This window comes from Lissotriton helveticus, chromosome 12, assembly GCF_964261635.1.
Source record: "Lissotriton helveticus chromosome 12, aLisHel1.1, whole genome shotgun sequence".
In the NCBI taxonomy this organism is placed as follows: Eukaryota; Metazoa; Chordata; class Amphibia; order Caudata; family Salamandridae; genus Lissotriton; species Lissotriton helveticus.
The window spans coordinates 124,295,245-124,316,130 of NC_136073.1; positions in this window are offsets into that span (position 1 = coordinate 124,295,245).

Consider the following 20,886-nt stretch of genomic DNA (forward strand, 5'->3'; position numbering starts at 1 on the left):
TCTTTGCAGATAGCGAAAAATCGTGTAAAAAAACAAAAGGAATCGAGCAAAATCAGTAGGCCACTAATGGGATCTCTTTTTGACCTCGCTAAAATAGAAACATTAAGAACAACCTGTTGAAAATAGCAATGTGTATGTACATAAGCGGCGTCCATTTGTGTTCACAGTACCCCTTGTTGATTGTTTGAATCGAACATTGAATTGTTCGAAGTTGGTTCTCTTAAGGATCTTCTCTGCCTGCAAACGAGGAAGAATAGGAATATTCTCTCTCCCTTTGCAGATAGTGAAGGGTAGGTAACGCAAACCTTTAACACGTCGTGCCTATTTCGTTCCTCATTGATTGATTGTTTGCCCAAACATTGACTGTTTGGGAATTGGTTCTTTTTGGAGGTATTCCCTGTTTGCAAATATACGTAGGAAAATCTTTGCAACTAGTGAAAGGGTAGGTAATGCGGACCTTTCTCCCCCGTTGTAATCTGTCATGCCTATCTACTCCCCACTGATTGATGCACCTGTTTCACCCGGACCATTTACTAGAGATACGTCATCTGGCCCGACCAGAGAGCACCCCTAGTGAAAAGGGCATATGCAATAATAACAAAGTGATCACTGTATCCTGTTAACAGAAACTTTAGCATGAAACAACCTGGAAAGAAAAGAATAGGAAAACGAAAATCAGTAGGACACTGATGAACTTTTTATTAAATAACAAACAAAGAAACGATAACAATACGTAATGATAAAACCTATTAATGTCCTAGAAACAAGAAACGTTAGAAGTAAGCCTGTAATAAGAAACCTGAAAACATCGCCCCTCACTGCCCCAAAACCTGTCTGTCCCACCGCCTGCCACGGCCAAATAACGGCAAACTGGGAAAGATAGAAGTCAGCAGACATCCGCCCCATTCTAGAAACTTCCAAAGGGCAACAGGTTTTCGGCTACGCCCAGCCGGAAGCAACACATATAAGGCGGGTCCTGCTGCCACGCCTTGGCCAGGAGATCATCACGTAGGGTGTAGCCGGAGGAGAGGCCGAGGCCAGCGGGACCCGGCCAGGGGGATTGACAACGCTGGAGAGTTGCAGGGGGGGGAATGTCCGTGTCCTCGACCCTCCCCTCTCTCTCCCAGTCCGGCCGCGGTGGCCCTTGACAGTTGCAGGTAGTCCCGCCACATTCTCTACCGGTCCGGCCACCAACGGCCGGAGCCGATGGGATCCGGCTGCAGCCGATAAACCAAGGAACCCGTTCATGGGGCCAGAGCAAGGGGCGTCCGGCCGACATCCACCGGAAGCCCGGCCCGAAGACGGACGGGACATTTCTTCTTTCTTCAATAATGGCTTTGACAACACTGGGGGGGGATGTCTTGCACATGCCTCCGACCCCCCCCCTCGTCCTCATCGCCTGGTCCGGCCATAACAAATCTCAAGCGAGACGCCGTGGGGTGCACTGGGAGGGAGAGACGGTGCGAACAGGCCTCTCCCGCCTCCCCAGTGGAGGCTTCCCACCTGCACCCTCAGCGCTCCAGGCGCCTGGAAAAGGGTTCTTCCACTGTGGCGATGCTGCAACGTCTCGCCCGGCAGGGTGGAGCCCGTCCGCTCATTTGACCCCGCGATCGCCAGTAGCTACCGAACTCTCAAAATGGCGGTCGACCTGGCAAGAGCGGGCCCAGCATAAAGAAATGGCCCGGTCACTGGTTGACTCCACCACCGTAGTCCTCCACGACCTTGAAGATTCTAGAGGAGCCGCGGGAGTCTCCGACCCCCGCAGACACCCCGATGGGGAATGACTGCCATGATCGCCCATGGAGTGACGAAACTGTATCCGCGGGACGTCGGCGCTCCCATGCTGGCGCCAACCTCACTTTGAATGACTAGAATCCTGCAGACCTCAGTTCCGGTGAAAGCACACTGTGACCCGGTAGGAAAAATTGTTGCACCCCCTCCCCTTTTTGACTGATAGTTCAAACCACCGATCCTTTCCTTTGCCCTTTTACCAGAACTTTGGACTGCCTCCCCCTCTTTTACATTTTCTAGAGAAAACAAAACATTAACCACTACATTAGCATAGCAGTTGACACCAGAACTATTTTCAAATTGAAAACCAACAACATCTTCAACAGAATCCTTTTTGTTTCTGCTGTGACCCTGCTACAGCACAGGCATTGTCCCCAGCAGTAATTCTGCAATGCCGGTAAGAATAGCTGTGGTGCCTACTGGACTCACTCACCCCCGCGGCGCCCCACGCCGTTATTTGCTGGACGGCAACTTACTAGACATCACCTTCATGACATCCAGATTTCAGCGCTTTCTGCTGCCTTGGAACTATTCGCACAACAGACCGCTACTGACAATCCACCCCCCGGGACGCCCCACGCCGGATACCCAAATCAGTGCGGCACCCAGGCAACATCTTCTGAATTTTCATAATTTGAAAGAACTAGTAACATGTCCTCATCAGGAATTTCCTCATGAAAAGTCTGCAATGATGATTCTTGTAACTCTATGGTCTCCAAACATTCGATAAATTCGCCATCAAGAGATTGATCAAAAAAATCATTCAAATCATCTCCTCCTTGTGAGAATATTTCGTTATTGGTGCTGTCAATTTCAATAAATGTATTGGATAATTCAAAAGAAATTGCCACGGTCTCTTCGTTGTTTAAATGTTTTTACTGTTTTTGTTTTGTTGTATATATTTATAAGTTATTAAAGTTTTATAATCCTACTACTTTGTTGGAGTGCTATATATTTTTAATGTGACACATAAATGTAAAAACTTTGATGTACAAAGAGTCATCCATGGAATCTTCCGCTTCAGGCTCGGTCCCCTCCCCAATCACAATACAGGATGGTTTTCAGATAGTAGGAACACGTGTGGTGTGACGGATCTCATCGGGTGTGGGCCTTGATCTACTATAACTCCTTTGAAGAGGGGTGATTCTTTACAGCTGGGGCCATAAACTACATCTGCAGGGCTAGCTGATAGCCTGGACAATCGGACACAGAGGAAGAGGAGTGTCAGAGGGTGCGGTAGTGAATAGGGCGAAAGGGAGGTGTCGGACGGGCACAGAGTGTGATTCTCAGGGAAGAGCAGCGCAGATGGGGGGAGGTTTATTGCCCATGCATAAGACAGAGAGCGGGGGTGACCAGTGCCTGGGGAAGATGCTTGCGAGGGTGGGGACCCATGCTACGAATCGACAGCGTGCAGAGAGTGGGTCTGGTCAAGGCATCTAAAATGGCTGCCGTGCACGACAAAAGTGTGGCATTTCAAAAAAGGCAAGATGGCGCAAACAATGTTTTTCAACACTTCCTCATTTCCTTCGAATCGAACGTTAACAGACGTTGGTGCATATTACCAAAGTTAAGCGATATTTATCGCTAACGATGCTTACCAACGAATTTTTTACCGCTAAGCATCGTCAGAAATTATCGAAGATAAACCTTGCTATTATCAAGGTTTATCGCAAATGCGATAAAAAACGGCCGCAATGCATGAATATCGCTAAAAAGTCAGTGATATTCATGCATTACCGAGCTAATGCTCTTAGCCATGTTATCCACCTCCCATTGGCTAACATGGCTAAGAACTGCTCAGGGCAGGTGTTAGTTTTTGGAGATATTCGCGCTTAGCGCGAATATCTCCAAAAGTTGGTAATAGGAGATATATATCTTGCATGTTGTAATGCAAGCTATTGTGGTATATGGAACTCATACCATAATCTCTCAGGAAAGCAGAAACTGATCCTTTTGGGACCGCCTGAGAAGGCCTAGGGGGTGAGGGGTACTCTACTTTGCCCCCTTTTCACGTTCCGAACTATTTTATTTTACTCTCTTCTGTAATTACACAAAATAACAGCGATAAGATGCATCAGAGACACACAGTGAGAGAAAGGAGGCCGGAGATGAAGAAGAGATGTCAAATACACATTGGAGATAATATAGTGGTAGAAGGGAAGTAAATATGAGTAAACTTACCATGTAACATAAAAATGTTGCACTCTATACTATAAGTCTCATTTTATACTACAATCACTTCGCTACAACCTCATAAATTAAAAATAAAAATGAATAATGTCTCAAACAATTTTTGATTTCTAAATATAAATTTATTCTTCTGAATTTTCTAAATTTGAAAGAACTAGTAACATGTCCTCATCAGGAATTTCCTCTTCAATCATCTCATCTGGAATCTCCTCATTAAAAGTCTGCAATGATGATTCTTGTAACTCTATGGTCTCCAAACATTCGATAAATTCGCCATCAACAGATTGATCAAAAAAATAATTTATGTCATCTCCTCCTTGTGACAATATTTCATTATTGGTGCTGTCAATTTCAATCAATGTAGTGGATAATTCAAAAGAAATTGCCACGGTCTCTTCATTGTGAGCCATTTTATTTTGAAATTGCTTGCTGTAAATTGCAGAAAAAAATAATCACTTTCATTTATCATTTTTAGTAATACATAATATAAAACTAACTTTATCAAGTATTTAGTATAACAGAAGGACTGCAAATAAATAACAGAAAACATTTTTCAAATTATCTTCAAGTGTACAACATAGTTCCCCTTACAAATTAACAACTCACCTTTTTAAAAGTAGGAGAAGTGTTAGTACTGTGTAAATTAAACACCAAAAATTTACCACCAAAAATTCCTCACAAATGTACCTCAGACAGTAGTATCACAAAATGGCTGTGGTTTCCTCTCATTTGAGATATATACATAACCAATTAACTTTCATCACACACAAATACAAAACCAAAGTAACATTTTAATTGGTTCTAAATTTCAACACTTTCAAATGTGTTTTCCCCATGCAATTTTCCATAGGACATTTACATACGTCTACAGCCTGAATGGCTGAACGGAATTACACCAAACTTGGCAAAATGGTACATCAAACCTAAGAGGTCAGGGAGGATCTACTATGCCCCCTTATGGTCATTTGCCCCTTCGCTTTGGCCTCCTCTTGTCTCTCGATCCTACCGAGAGACAAGATGGCGGCCGCTACGGACTGTTTGGAATGTTTACAGACGCCGGAGAACTAATCAGCTTCGCAAAGCTCCGTAACGCGAAAAGTACGCGAAGCGGAGCGCTGTTACAGATATATATCTTTTTTTGAACGTTAATTTCTCAAAATCCACTGGAGCACATATATTGAGACCTAGCAAAGGCACATCGAGCTACCAGTCCCTAATATTTTGCCAAGTTTCGTGCAAATCCATTCAGCCGTTCGATTATTATTATTATTATTTTTTTTTGCCCCGCGGGGCCCTTTTAAAACCTCCACATCAAACCTAGGGGGTCAGCGAGGATCTACTATGCCCCCTTATGGTCATTTGCTCCTTCGCTTTGGCCTCCTCTTGTCTCTCGATCCTACCGAGAGACAAGATGGCGGCCGCTACGGACTGTTTGGAATGTTCACAGACGCCGGAGAACCAATCAGCTTCGCTTCACAAAGCTCCGTACCGCGAAAAGTCCGCGAACCGGAGCGCTGCCCGGTCCGCTGTTACAGATATATATCTTTTTTTGAACGTTAATTTCTCAAAATCCACTGAAGCACATATATTGAGACCTAGCAAAGGCACATCGGGCTACCAGTCCCTACAATTTTGCCAAGTTTTGTGGAAATCCATTCAGCCGTTCGGGCTAAAAGTGAGGCCAACCGCCCTATGGAAAACACAATGTTAAAAACACGTTTTGGGACCCCCCTTTTTTCTCGGCCCCCCCTTGACGAACCCCCCCCAAATTTCCAGGGGCTGCTCAGAAACAAAATGTTCCATTTTCCAGAAAATTTCAGCCAATTCCGTCCACAAACGCCAAAGTTATTAGACATAGAATTTTCAAAAATCCCATAGAGAAAAAATCATAACTATATATACCTACTGGCGACCGCCAGTAGGTAATATATATATATATATATATATATATATATATATATATATATATATATATTTCCAAACCCTTGAGTCCCTTCGTGTCCTGGACTCGCCTCAATCAAGAGCACTCAAAGCCAGATTTCAGCGCGGTAAAGCCATTTAATTCAAAATGCTCTGTCGCATAGTAAGGTTACAAACGCGTTTCGGCGTTGCCGCCTTCGTCGGTGTTAACCATCGCTTTTTTTCGTGAATATTTAAATAAAATTAACATCGTGACTTCCTGTCACATGTATGATAGTGAAAATAAAAAACGGCACATAATACATGAATTCATCAAAATAAGTGGCGGCCATCTTACAGTGGTTAGAATTTCGCTTTCTACATTTAGAATATATAGACAATTTACAATCTTTTGTTCTTCAAAGCGTATTCATGCCCAACTGTATAATTATTTGAATTAGTTCATCAATTATTCAATAAATTGATCAAAAAACAATGTTACATCACATATTGATGGTCGCCTATTATTCAAGCATGCCGTTATCCTATACAGTTCTCGTAATTACTCTTTGAATTCAATTTCTATTGTGATTTTCGGAGTTTTTAGAGCTGCACTAGAAGAGGTTCACGGATATCTGAGATGGGAATATGTGTGTGTTGTATACTTGGTTGAGAAAATAAATAAATATATATATATTGGGGACTCGAGGAGCTGTGCTGTTGTGGAGGGCAGCAAGAATTGATGGGCAGGAGCCGCCCGAGGGATCCACAGTTTCCGCAACTTTGTGGCCAACAATAACAAACTATTGCATGTTGGGATTTGTAGTTTGCTCCGCCTGCCGACAGCCAGAGCAGGTGATATCAATCTCCTGTTTTGGGGTGGAGCCTATTTGAACGGATTGGACTGTGGCAGTATCCTTTGGCAGCACTTGAACTCATCCTCCGTATCACACTGGGCGCTGAAGAGGCCACACGGCCGAAATGCATACGCCCGCCGTACCTGCCTTAAATCTACAATAAAAGAGCTCCATGCTGTTCCCCTACTGAGGCCTCTGCCTTTTTCTTTGAAGGAGGGTTCTTTTGGATATTTTTGCATCGCAAGCTAACAGCGTGCTTTCAGAGGTCCCTACACTGAAGCTGGCCTGGTCATTGTTGGCGCAGTTTCTGCCGTGGCAGAAGCATTCGTTTGTTCCGTGGTAACGGAAAGACCAGGCTCACCACTCCATCAGGAAACGGGGTCGGAGTCACTGAACTCCGTGGCTCGGCACACTGCTGCACTTGCCGCCGTGGACATCACTCCTGATGGCGGTGGGGGTGTAGTTTGGGGACTCGAGGAGCTGTGCTGTTGTGGAGGGCAGCAAGAATTGATGGGCAGGAGCCGCCCGAGGGATCCACAGTTTCCGCAACTTTGTGGCCAACAATAACAAACTATTGCATGTTGGGATTTGTAGTTTGCTCCGCCTGCCGACAGCCAGAGCAGGTGATATCAATCTCCTGTTTTGGGGTGGAGCCTATTTGAACGGATTGGACTGTGGCAGTATCCTTTGGCAGCACTTGAACTCATCCTCCGTATCACACTGGGCGCTGAAGAGGCCACACGGCCGAAATGCATACGCCCGCCGTACCTGCCTTAAATCTACAATAAAAGAGCTCCATGCTGTTCCCCTACTGAGGCCTCTGCCTTTTTCTTTGAAGGAGGGTTCTTTTGGATATTTTTGCATCGCAAGCTAACAGCGTGCTTTCAGAGGTCCCTACACTGAAGCTGGCCTGGTCATTGTTGGCGCAGTTTCTGCCGTGGCAGAAGCATTCGTTTGTTCCGTGGTAACGGAAAGACCAGGCTCACCACTCCATCAGGAAACGGGGTCGGAGTCACTGAACTCCGTGGCTCGGCACACTGCTGCACTTGCCGCCGTGGACATCACTCCTGATGGCGGTGGGGGTGTAGTTTGGGGACTCGAGGAGCTGTGCTGTTGTGGAGGGCAGCAAGAATTGATGGGCAGGAGCCGCCCGAGGGATCCACAGTTTCCGCAACTTTGTGGCCAACAATAACAAACTATTGCATGTTGGGATTTGTAGTTTGCTCCGCCTGCCGACAGCCAGAGCAGGTGATATCAATCTCCTGTTTTGGGGTGGAGCCTATTTGAACGGATTGGACTGTGGCAGTATCCTTTGGCAGCACTTGAACTCATCCTCCGTATCACACTGGGCGCTGAAGAGGCCACACGGCCGAAATGCATACGCCCGCCGTACCTGCCTTAAATCTACAATAAAAGAGCTCCATGCTGTTCCCCTACTGAGGCCTCTGCCTTTTTCTTTGAAGGAGGGTTCTTTTGGATATATATATATATATATATATATATATATCTGTACATATGTATCCGCCTGATGGTCAGCAGTAGGTAGTTATAGGTAGGACTTGGGGCATTTTTATCAAGCCCTTTTCCCATTCGCAAACGGGCCGATTCTCAGAATCAGCCCGTTTCTGAACGGGAAAAGGCCTTTTGGGATGTATCATCCCAAAAGGGCATCATAAATTAGAGAATCGCAAAATTTGCGATTCTCTATTTGGCGATTGCATTTAAGGAATCACAAATTGCGATTCCTTAAATGCAATGTATGAAGCACAGAAAAAGTGCTATTTGTCCTTAAGGAATCGCAAATCACCACCAACTTCAAGTTGGTGGTAATTTGCGATTTCTTTGAAAAATGCACTTTTTTGCAGTTATCAAAGTGCCATGTGGCGCACATACATACACATACATATCTCAGGGGTGCAACAGAGTGTCCTTTTGACATCCTGGCACCCTTGAAATTGCCTTTTCAATTTGCGATTCTCTAATTGCGAATCGCAAATTGAGAATGTATTCCCATTCATTCCTATGGGCCTCTTAGCCCATAGGAATGAACGGGAAGGAATTCCTTAATTGCGATTCGCAATTTGCGAATCGCAATTAAGGAAGTCCAAGGAATCGTAAAATATTTACGAAATTTTTCATTACATCCCGTTTTACGATTCTCAAATGGCGATACTCTAAAAATCGCTATTTGAGAATCGCAATAACGGTATTTGATACATATGCCCCTTTGTTCCCATAGGAAGAGCGTTTTTTGACTTGTCTATATTTTTGGCGCCGTTTGACGAATCTTCAAGAAACTTTCCAAGCAAAAGTGCACCAGTGATTTTTGTTGTGCATGGAAAGCTTTAGGTGATTCGTTAAGCAGGGGTCAAGAAATAGGGGGGGAGGCGGAAGAGGGCGGTCAAGAAAAGTGTGTTCCCCATGTTAATTTCCAAAGAGAATTTAGACATGACTACAGCCTGAAACTCTGGACAAAATTACACGAAATTTTGCAGAAAGGTAGCTCTTTGTCCAGAAAGGACCCTTTTTAGGTCTCGCCTACGCAGTGCGCATGCGCTACTTGGAGGGCCTTTAGCCATCGCTCTGCTCATTTTCAAGCACACACTGGTGCTTGTGGCAGCATCCACCTTGCGGGAACGAGCAGTGGTGCGCCACAAGCACGAGTGCAGTGCTTGAAAATGAGCAGACTGCTCGCGCACCACCACTCCCGGGCTCACCGCCTGCGCCCCCTCGTAGATATGCTATATATATGTACATTCATCTTCAGTGGATGTTCTAAAATCGATCAGTTGGGAGACCCTTCATGAAATGGTAGCTACAGGCTGAGGATGGCTGATTACAGAAGCTTGTGTAAGTTAGCACTTAGCGGTGTGGGGGGGGGGGTGGCAGTTCAGCTCACTGAGCTCAGTGACGGAGGAGCACAAAGGCTCTGTGGCTTCTTATGCAATGGATTCCTCTTTGCTTTCAAGCAAAAATCCTTTATTTTTGTGTATCGCTTCACGTGATAACCCGCATTTACATGCCATTCCTTGACATCCCAACAACCGGTCCTTAGGAGAGGAATCCTGTTTGTAGGGTCGCCAAGCTCAAATTACCCCTCCTCCTGGTTACCGTCTTTCGAGGAGAAATTCCATTTCCATACGCTGTTGTCTCGTAACTACATGCCAGCAGCGCCTTGTTTTAGCTTAACTGTCTTAAATTCTGAAGTGACATTTGTCTCCAATAAATATGCATTCCCATATATATATATGTCTGGATATTTTACACAATTTATGCGACCTGCCAAGAACTTGTGCATTCTATGATGGGTGCTCAGATTGTGTTGAGGCCCACTGTCTTTCCCCAGTTTGGGGCGGGGGAGGGATTAAGCATATCAAAATCTCTCCACTCTGCATCCTGTATGTGTCTAGCTGATGTTGGTGTATACAAACATATATATAACTAGCGTCATAGAAACTGTGTGTGGTGTTGCAGGCCACACTACGACCCAGAACTCTCCTGTAATTTTCAGTATAGTTAAGCATGTATGTGTGTGTTTTTACAACTCAAGTGTTCTGAAACGTGCATTTATTCACTGAGAAAACTAAAGTCGAAGGAGACTTTACAATGGGCAAGCATACTTTGGGTCGTATTTTGTTACAGATTTTTGTGCTCTACGAGGGAGATTACATCATTGTAGATTTAATCGCCGATGTTATACATTGCCTAGTATCATATTGTATTTACGACAGTATAGCCATGGGAGTATGTGTGGGAGTTGAGCGGGGTGGGCATAAGGTTAGGGTAGCAACCTCACTTGTACATTTCTTCTTTTGAAGTTTTTCATTTTTCACTACCATTGAGCACCCCCTTTTCAACCACATGTAATGTTGGGGATATATTGTGGGTGTACATGTAATTTAGGGGTAAATCTTTTAAAACTGAGATGTGTCTAAGAAGATAGCACAACTTTTAATCTGGGTTTGTGGATCTATTTTCGTTGTCTTTCGTGTTCCATGGAATAAATTTGATTTTGAATCACTTCATAAACTGTGACCTACGTTTTTAGATGGTAAACACAATACCTGGGCCTGCAAGGGAGTGTGCTTTGCCCCCGCTGAGTTTGTTGATGTGTTGAGTGTGATTTTCACTACCGCTGGACAAAGTCTAATTTTGGCACCAAACATAAGTCGTTTCCTCTGTGTTGGTAGTATATGTGTCTAACTCGAGCCCACTGTGGTGTGGGCTTTGCCCAGGTTACATTTGCGGATGTCTTTTGAGTTTGGTGTTGGCGGGCACTGAAGTAGGTGGATGTTTACATCCAAAATAAGTTGTTGCCCGTATGTGAGTGTGTATGTCATGACTTTAAAGCTGCCAAGGTGCTCAGCGCGTGCAGCATGTTTGTGTTTGCTTTCCATGCAGTTTGCAAAATATAATGTTTGCAAACATTCCAATTATATATAAGAATACACATGCACCTCTTTGGCCCCTGTACACGGTCATCACTTTCTGGACTTTAAGCTCAATTATGTGTTTTTTGAAAACCTCAAAACTGCTGGATGAAAACTCACAAAATTTGGTGAACGGTTGGTTTCAGAAGGCCCTTTTTCTCAAGTTTGTTTCAGATTAGCTAAGGGGCATAAGTTAATAAGGTTGAAAAAACTGGATTTTCTGTTGTTATGTGTCTATGATGGTGCGACGGGAGCCTCACCCATATATTTAGCAGGTTCTGACTGTAGGATTTTTTTTTTACCTATACACGGGTATGGTGGTGGACAATCATGACCACAAGACACCTTCTCATTGACAAAACAAGACACAACCATTGACCATGCCATGTACATAACTCTAGTAGCCATGTCTGCTAAGGTTGCGACCATGACATGTCGCTACATTGGACATTTGAGCCCAAGCTTTGGCTGTATTTTGTCTTTAATTATGTGTATATTTTTTTGGGCACATATTAGATCCATGTATACATTTCTGTGTCAATGTTTTCATATTTTTATCTGAATTTCCATGTTCATGTTTTTGTTTTTTTGAAAGGCACCGTTATGAGAACACCAAAGGAGCACACGCAAGCCTACAAAAATACTTGTAATCTGGCGGGCAGGCGGGTGGCAGTGAGCTTAGTCATGCGGGAGCATGGCAGTCGCATGGCAGCCAGTTCTCGCACTACCAAAGTCATAATCAGGCCCCTAATCAAAATCAGGTTCCACACCTTCAGACTCTCCCCTTCCTGCTAATCTCTTAGCTGTGGAAACTAAACAGACCACACTCACCCTCGGTTTTAAATTTGCATGGAATAGTGCATTTTGGTTTATTGTCCATAAATGACTGAGAGTACATTGTGATAAGGATTTTATAATGCTTTGACCCATGGTTATGGGAATAGAAAATGTATTGTGTAGTGCATGGATATATCACATGATTGGATTTGGGAAGGATTTTTAAGATGTGTATGCATTAAATAATGAGGCAAGCCACCAACCAGTCCCGTCTAAAATGTAAAAGACAGAAGCAGGAGCACAAGAAACTAAGCATATGTCCAGAACACATGCCGCTTTGTCTCTTCAATCTAACCAGCTCTAAAATCCAACATGTTGGTAGCATGTTAAAGAAGTCAATATTAATTTTTTTGCATGTCTATTGATTTGTAGAGCACTCCGGATCTCCAACCGACCCCTGCCCCACCACGTCTTAAACAAGGCCGACTCCATCATCGCACCCCAACTCCGGGACGTCATCAACACCTCCTTCAACACCGCCACCTTCCCGGAGAGCTGGAAGCATGCCAAGCTCAACGCCCTACTGAAGAAACCAACAGCGGACCCCACCGACCTCAAGAACTTCCGCCCCATCTCGCTCCTCCCTTTTCCTGCCAAAGTCATCGAGAAGACCGTCAACAGACAGCTTGCAGCCTTCCTTGAGACGAACGGATCCCTTGACCCCTCGCAGTCCAGTTTCCGAGCCAACCACAGCACCGACACCGCCCTCATCGCAGCCACTGACGACATCAGGACCCTGCTCGACAACGGGGAAACAGCGGCCCTCAATCTCCTGGACCTCTCTGCAGCGTTTGACACCGTCTGCCACCGCACTCTAGTCCAACGCCTCAACAACATCGGGATCCAAGAGAAGGCACTGGAGTGGATCATCTCGTTCCTTGCCGGAAGAACACAGAGAGTCTGCCTCCCACCGTTCCGATCCGAGGCCACAGAAGTCATCTGCGGCGTACCGCAAGGATCATCACTCAGCCCCACCCTCTTCAACGCCTACATGAGACCTCTTGCAACCATCGCACGCCAGCACAACCTCAACATCATCTCCTACGCCGATGACACCCAACTAATCCTCTCCCTCACCAGAGAACGCGCCACCGCCAGAACGAGCCTGCACGAAGGGATGAAAGACGTCGCCGAGTGGATGAAGAACAGCCACCTGAAACTGAACTCAGACAAGACAGAAGTCCTCATCCTGGGACCATCGCCCTCCGCCTGGGACGACTCCTGGTGGCCCCCTGCCCTGGTCACCGCACCCAAGCTAACCGACCACGCACGCAACATGGGCTTCATCCTGGACTCTTCCCTCTCGATGACCAGACAAGTCAATGCCGTCTCCTCATGGTGCTTCAACACCCTGCGTATGCTCCGAAAGATCTTCCGATGGATCCCGACCGAAACCAGGAAGACGGTCACCCAGGCACTCGTCACCAGCCGACTGGACTACGGGAACACCCTCTACGCAGGAACCACAGCCAAACTACAGAAAAGACTCCAGAGCATACAGAACGCCTCCGCCCGACTCATCCTGGACATCCCCTGATGCAGCCACATCTCCGGCCACCTGAGCGACCTGCACTGGCTCCCCGTCAGCAAAAGGATCATGTTCAGGCTCCTTACCCACGCACACAAGTCTCTCCACGACCTGGGCCCCAAGTACCTCAACGACCGCCTGACCTTCTACACGCCCACCCGCCAGCTACGTTCGACAAGCCTCGCCTTCGCCGCCGTACCACGCATCCGAAGAGCCACCGCCGGAGGAAGATCCTTCTCCTACCTGGCAGCCAAGACATGGAACTCCCTCCCCATCCACCTCTGGCTGACACAGGACCATCTCGCCTTCAGGAAACAACTCAAGACCTGGCTGTTCGAGCAGTAGCGAACCCCTCCCCAAAGCGCCTTGATACCCTTCCGGGTGAGTAGCGCGCTATACAAATGGTATGATTGATTGATTGATTAAAACTTTGCATGTATCTGAGCGCTGCCAACCTTAGTAATATTGATTGATACACGTACTCTTGTTTGAAGCATTTTTTAAAAGTCTAGCTACCCTAGTGAAAATATCAGCTGACTGGTTCTGAATGGTTTCTATTGGAACCGATTTTGCCAAATTTGTTTATGGACAGAATGTAAATACATGCTTTATTAACGCTTGCAACAAACAGCATGTAGCACTGCAGTGTTTATTTCAAAGATATCACATTTTAACCCCTTCACTGCGGCGGCAATTCCGCCGCAGCGCTAGGGGGGTGTCGGGGCCGTGCAACGCTCCCATGCTCGTGACGGAACTGCTCCGTCACGAGCCTCGGGTGCGCTGTGCTGATGACGGAGCAGTTCTGTCACGGCCCCGCCCGCTCAACAGAATGTCCAGCGCAGGCGCAAAATCCGCGCCGCGCAGGAGTGCCGAGCGGGCCATGACGGAACCGCTCCGTCATCAGCCCAGCGTGTCCGTGGCTGGTGACGGAGCGGTTCCATCACCAGCATGGGAGGGGTTAAACATCTTGCTGTTAACACTTCAATGTACTCTGTACTGTTTTTTCCTCTTTGTCCTGCAACTTGCAACCTGCAACAACAAGCATTGGCATAGCCAATTGGTTTCGCCTTTGGGACCTTATAAGTGTTTAGCCATGCAACAGTTGATGTTGTTGCAGGCAGGATATTGTGCTGGATAACTAAACACTTATAAGGTCCCAAAGGCGAGACCTATTGGCTATGCCAGTGCTTGTTGTTATTTGGTGTAATTCCATTCAGTAGTTTAAGTGATTTGTCCAGAGTCACAGGATGTCGAGCCGACACCCACACTCAAACCTGGTTCCCCAGCTCCAAAGTTGGCAGCTCTGGCTGTTACACCATGTCCTCAGCAGTTAATTATAAAACGTTTGACAATGCTAAAAAGCCACACTTCCCTTTTTAAAATGTACACACTCAGTAAGGCGTCTTAGCAGTTCAGGCAGGCGGAAGGGACTGCTCAGCTGCTCTCAGCGGAGATGATGCAACTGCAGGATATGGAAGACTTCAGAGGCATTGGGGTGGTCTGCAGCTTCTTTGACAGTGTGGTTGCCACTGGCAGGCCATCTGTAGTGGAGGAGGGGGAGTGGCTGCTGAGACCTGGGAGGGGCTTAAATCAAGAACTATAATGCTACAGGCGGGGAAGGGGCCAGGCAGCTGCATGGCAACTATTGATGAGGGATGCTTGAAGCTTTAACCCAAAGACTGCCTGTTATCTCTAACAGTAACAAAGAAAGAGAACGGACAGATGTTAGCCTTAGCAAAACTCCTCAGTACACAGTTCAACGCTCGGCCTAAACTGGCCAGCTGTTTCAGCCCTTAATTTGTGTGACAATATTAACCATTGTGGTGATATGGGGACATCAATGAAAATGCCTTACCCTAACACGAGATATGTGACACGTGGCAGGGGGGAAACATCCATTACAACGCAGTCATTACAACAACCTACCCTTACAGTGCAACTGTTACAACGCGAATGACTTCACATCGCATGTCATTACAATGCATACCATTGCAACGCATACCATTATAACGCATTATAAGGTAAGCAATGGAGATTTGTTTTAGTATTAGGGTGGGTATGGGTTTTGGGATACATGGGAATAGTAATTTGTACCCCTACGCTATCCAACACTTTCCATACTGTTGCACTCACTGGAGTGGGAATAGGAATTTTTACCCCTACACTAGCCAACACTTACCCAGCTGTTGCCCTAAAAGTATTATACATTGTAATGGTATGCGTTGTAATGGTATGCGTTGTAATGGTAGTTTAAAAAATGTGTTGTAATGAAATGCAATGTAAAATCATGCAATGTAATGGTAGTTGCGAGGTAAAGACTGCATTGTAAAAGCATGCATTGTAATTGCATGCGTTGTAACATCATATATTCATGGCAGGGCTGCACATGTTGTTCGTTTATCAGGGTTGCAGCAACATTCACATGGCCTGAGTTTGTCATGCCTAATTTAGGCTCATAAATGTTGTTTTTAATAAACAATCCACGCTGGAGGCTGTGCCTGTGAATCAGTACTATTAATAAATATACAAAGTAGCAGCTTCTCTGTTAGTTCAACGTTGACTATGACCATTGTAAAGGTCCGCGGGACGAAGGTAGGCAGGATTGATCTCAGAATGCTGCACGCAGGCCACGCGGTTCAAGAAATTACATGCTGGGCACACTGGTCAAGGCCTGGCACAAAACTGCCTATGCACAGTTCTGCCCATTTATTTAAACCCCTAGTCATGTGACAGCAGGACCATTCCAACTACATCGCGGGGAGCGATACTGAAACCCCTTGGGCTGCAACACTACATTCCTCCTTTATTATAACTAACATGAATGATAATAAAACAAATGAGTGACCAAAAACTATATTCAATCAAAAATAGCCTCTGTAGGGGTACAAGACATAGTGTAGAACACGACCCATGTGGGCTAAAGGATACTGATAGCCTTTTTCCCTGATCGCACTGGCCTGCTACCTATATTCTTCTAGTCCATCACATAGTCCTGGAAATGCTGGGATTCAGTTGGATTCTGCCAGAGATGATATCTCGAGAGGCCCTGGTCATGTCCATCAGATTCAGGGCGGGTCTTTCAGGGTTCTCTATCACCTGCAGGGATGATGGCAGACAAGTTACATTACTGGAACCTTCAGTACTCATATTTAATACTGCTTACATATATTAACACCTACACATGTATACACAATAACACATAAATAACAATACATATTTATGTAAACACAAACAATTATTTTCATTGTGTGTTTGTGAAGAGGCAATATCATATATAACTATTGAACTTCAGTCTACCATTTATTTGGAAAATTGTGTGACTGCACTCTGAAGATTCAAAGTACAATCCACATTTAGAAGGTAGTCTTTCTTAGGCCAACATTTGGTGAGGACCAATGAGTCCTCTTGTTTTTTTATATGTTGGTGCAAGTTTCATTCATAGATACATTTACATTTTCAGAAGACTCCTCCACTAGAGGTGTCAACGCGCTTCGGCCCTTTCACCTTTGGGCCTCATCAGGACAATGGAAAGGTTAGAAGTGCCTGAAAAAGTAATGTTAAAACAATCTAGGTTAAAAACTGGTGCACTGCAAATGAAGTGCAGTCCACAAAGTGGAAAAAATATATATAAGTGTGACTTAAGTCTATGACATGCAGAACTTCTTGTTTATCAGCCAGGTATTTTTATTACCAAGAAAAGGAGTGTACATAATACACTTTGTGCAGAGTTACTACTGTGCAGCAAACACATCCATCTAGCTCATTTTGTAACCAGTGTGCAATGTTAGTAATCAGCACTTATGTAGTGTGCATGTGAGGAGACACTATTCCATGCTACTATGAAAACATACCTCCGTATACTGTCCAAAGCTTACTTGCAGACTCTGTGGAGAAAAACACAGTGTGGCTCAGGTACAATGTTATCCATTTAAACAAGAGAGCCAATCAGGGTGAAAGCTGAGACCCCTCTCAGTGTGGTAAGGACTAGTAACTCTCCAAAGTCCTGAATCTATCATCTTGGCCTGAAGATTAATGCAACGCCCAAATGGTACGAAGCTGCAATGCACTCTGTAAACAAACATTTGTAATGCAATAGGTCTCGCTTGCTACATACCCACCTCACATACACATACATGAAATGTCAGCGCAAAAACACAGACCACATTAATTTTCACCCATCACCTTGAAACTCCTCTGCCAAGTTTCAGTACCTATGCCCCTTATATCCACCTCTAGCCTACTGTGCCAGCATCAGAACACGTTTTCTACACTCAGGGGTCAGAGTTTAACAGCCCCTGCTTTTTTATCACTTTGCATGCTCTGATTGTTCATCAAATATTTACCAGTTTGCTATGTGGGCTGAAGAGGGGGGGATTCTAGTGTTTGGCAGTATAAAACCGTGAACAAGAACCATTAACAACAGAGCTATCCTAATAGGTGTGGTCTAGACTTACATGGGTGTCCTCCTGCTCCTGGTCTTCTCCCTTTAGTTCTCCATCAGTGCCTTTATGCGTTGGTCCTTCTAGATGCGTTCCAAGTCCCCCTTTTCTTAGTTGTTTTGGCTATCCTGATCCTCACCCTGGCCCTGGTCTAACTAATTCTGGTCAAACTGTTTTCCTGAGTCTAGTGGCCTTGGTTGAAGTCCTTCATGACCCTGGTCTTCCTGGACCTGCTCCTGGCCCATCCTTGAATTAGCCCCTTTCTGAGCCTTATGATCCTGGTACTACTGAGCCCCATTCAGATGCTGCTGGTTTTCTGGGTCATTATCCACCTAGTCCTTTTGTCCTGGTTCACCTAGGACTGGCACTCCTAGACTTCCTGGTTTGGATTGGCCTGATTTTCCTTGTCCTGGTCATTGTGGTCCAACTGGCTACCTCCACTGTTCATAGTCCTCCTTATTAGGTCCTATTGAGGTGGGCCTGGTCATTTTGGTCCTGGTTCAGTCCCATTGGTTGTTGTTGCTCTGGTTGTCCTGGTTCCCCTGATCCCCAGTAGCCTGGTCCTAATGCCACAGTTCCTAGTTTCCTGCTACACTTGTAATTTCAGGTTCTCGTACCTTATTTCTAACCTCGCCCGTCCTCCTAGTCCTGTTCCTTGTCCTGCCATTCTGATCCTTTTAGTCCACCCAATCCTCCCCAACTGGTCCCTGGTCTTAATGGCCCTAGTCCACTTACTCCTTACCTGACTAGTTCTCCGGGTTCTCCTCTAACATGTCATGATACTCTTGGCCATGGTCCTCCTTACTGCATGTTGTCATCTTGGACTAACCTGCCGACTTTATCCTGATCCTCCTTGTTCAGGTCATCCTGTTCTTAGCTATTATTAGCCACCAGATTGGCTCCTGTCATCCTGGCCTTCCTGTCCTGGTCCTCCCTTTCCGCCTCATCCTGGTCCTGCTTGTCCTGGTATGCCTGGCACTCTGTAAAAGGAGCTTCCTTTCCACCTTGGTTGTGGTCACACTTGTCCTCATTGCCCTGATCCTCTTGTAGTATTGGCCCTGGTTGCTTGGCCATCTCCTCTTTATTCTTCAGGTTCTGTTCTCCTAGTCTTCCTCACTCTCAGTTTGGTTTGCCTAGCAATGGTCTTCCTATTTCTGGCCCTCACATTCTGTGTTCTCTCCCTGGTTGTGTGCCACTAGACTTGATCCTTTTGTTTCTGGTCTTCCTTGTTTGGGTCTTTGTATGCATAATCCTTTTGATTCTGCTCCTTATGGCCATCCTGGCCCTTGAAGGCCACCTTCACCTAGCTCTTTCTTTATCCTCTTGACCTTCGTCCATTTACATTTATCCTTTTCACCCTACTTATCTGATTCCTGGTGCAACAGTTTCTGGTGATCCCCTCAGTCAACCTTAAAGCTGTTCTTCCGGTACCTGGAAATGAAAAAACACGCAAAGAGAAATATTTAAAGAATCATTGATCTTGTCCTACGGTAGGATACACATTTTATAGCACAGGGTATAAAAGAGATACTTATCCAATTCTGCCTTTTCTCCAGTGGTCCAGAAGTTAAGTCTCTGCCCTATCTTACTCCTGCTTTTTTTCCTATGCTGCCAAAATAAGAGAAAGACATTAGCTACTTAATTTTGTATAGCTTGGCTAAACCTATCCGACCCAGCACCTTTTTGTGCACCATTTATTTTTATCCTTTAAACTGTCTGGGAAAATACGTTTTTTTCCTAGTCTCTCAGGATAAATACATGTTTTTTTTATGGGTCTGTTGAGCCCTGATGGTGGTCTCCATTTAGGTTGGTATGTTTCACATTCATCATTGTTTAATGCTTAAACTTCTGCAGTCCTAATGAGTAATGTGCACTATTCTACCTTTTAGATACCATTGTATTTGTTGCAAGTGCTAGTCGTTCATGTCCTCCTTATCCTACCATCAGAATATTCAACAGGTATATTCCTATATTTAGCCCCAATATATATATATATATAGCCCACTCATGGTTCTAGGGTCATACTTATTTGATGTACTTTTGCCCATTAGGAAACACATGCAATACCACATCGGACGGACCAGTGGATTCTACTCCTTCTCCCTTTCCTTGTTTTGTTTTCCCTCTTCCCCACCTTCTCCTCTTTTTCTTTGACATTGTTGGGCGAAGGAGGTGGGCAAGGGAAGTTGGGATTTAGCATCTGCTCCTTCCACTTCACTTCACCCTTGCGGAAACCCCAGGTGTACCTCACAGAACGTGAAGCCCACATTTTATATTTCCGCCTGGGTGTATTGTTAGAATATCAGATTACCTTGGCCGATGTAGCACACATGATAGGGAATTTGCAAAAAGAAACTCCAGCTCTGTCCCTTAGAATGGATGCCTTACGGCAGGCCTCTCAAACGTCTCCCTCACCAGATCCTGGGTCTAGAGCGCATGGTACCTTCTTTACATCACACTTTACATCACAATCTCCTTATTCCAGAAGTACTACTCCGGTATACCATATTACAACCCCTTATACCAAAACATTACCACCACCAGAAAGATTCCTAGATGTTTCTGCTAAAATTGGATGTATGACGTTACAACGCATACTTTTACGACGCCTACCTTTACATTGCAGGTTTTACAACGCATACCATTACAACGCATAATGCTTTTGGGCTCTGGATAGTGAATAGTTTAATTTACTATTCCAACTCCAGTCCCCGTGGACACTAGGGAAGGTTATTGGATAGTAAATTAACCTATTCCCTATATTAGAGCGCCCCCAAGCGCTATGCGTTGTAATAGTTTGCGTTGCAAAAGTTGCATCGTAATGGTAGTGCGTTGTAAAAGTTTCGTTGTAAAGGATGTTTCCCGCTAAAATTGCCACATTCATCAACTAATGCCAATTGCAGTTCATGTGTAAA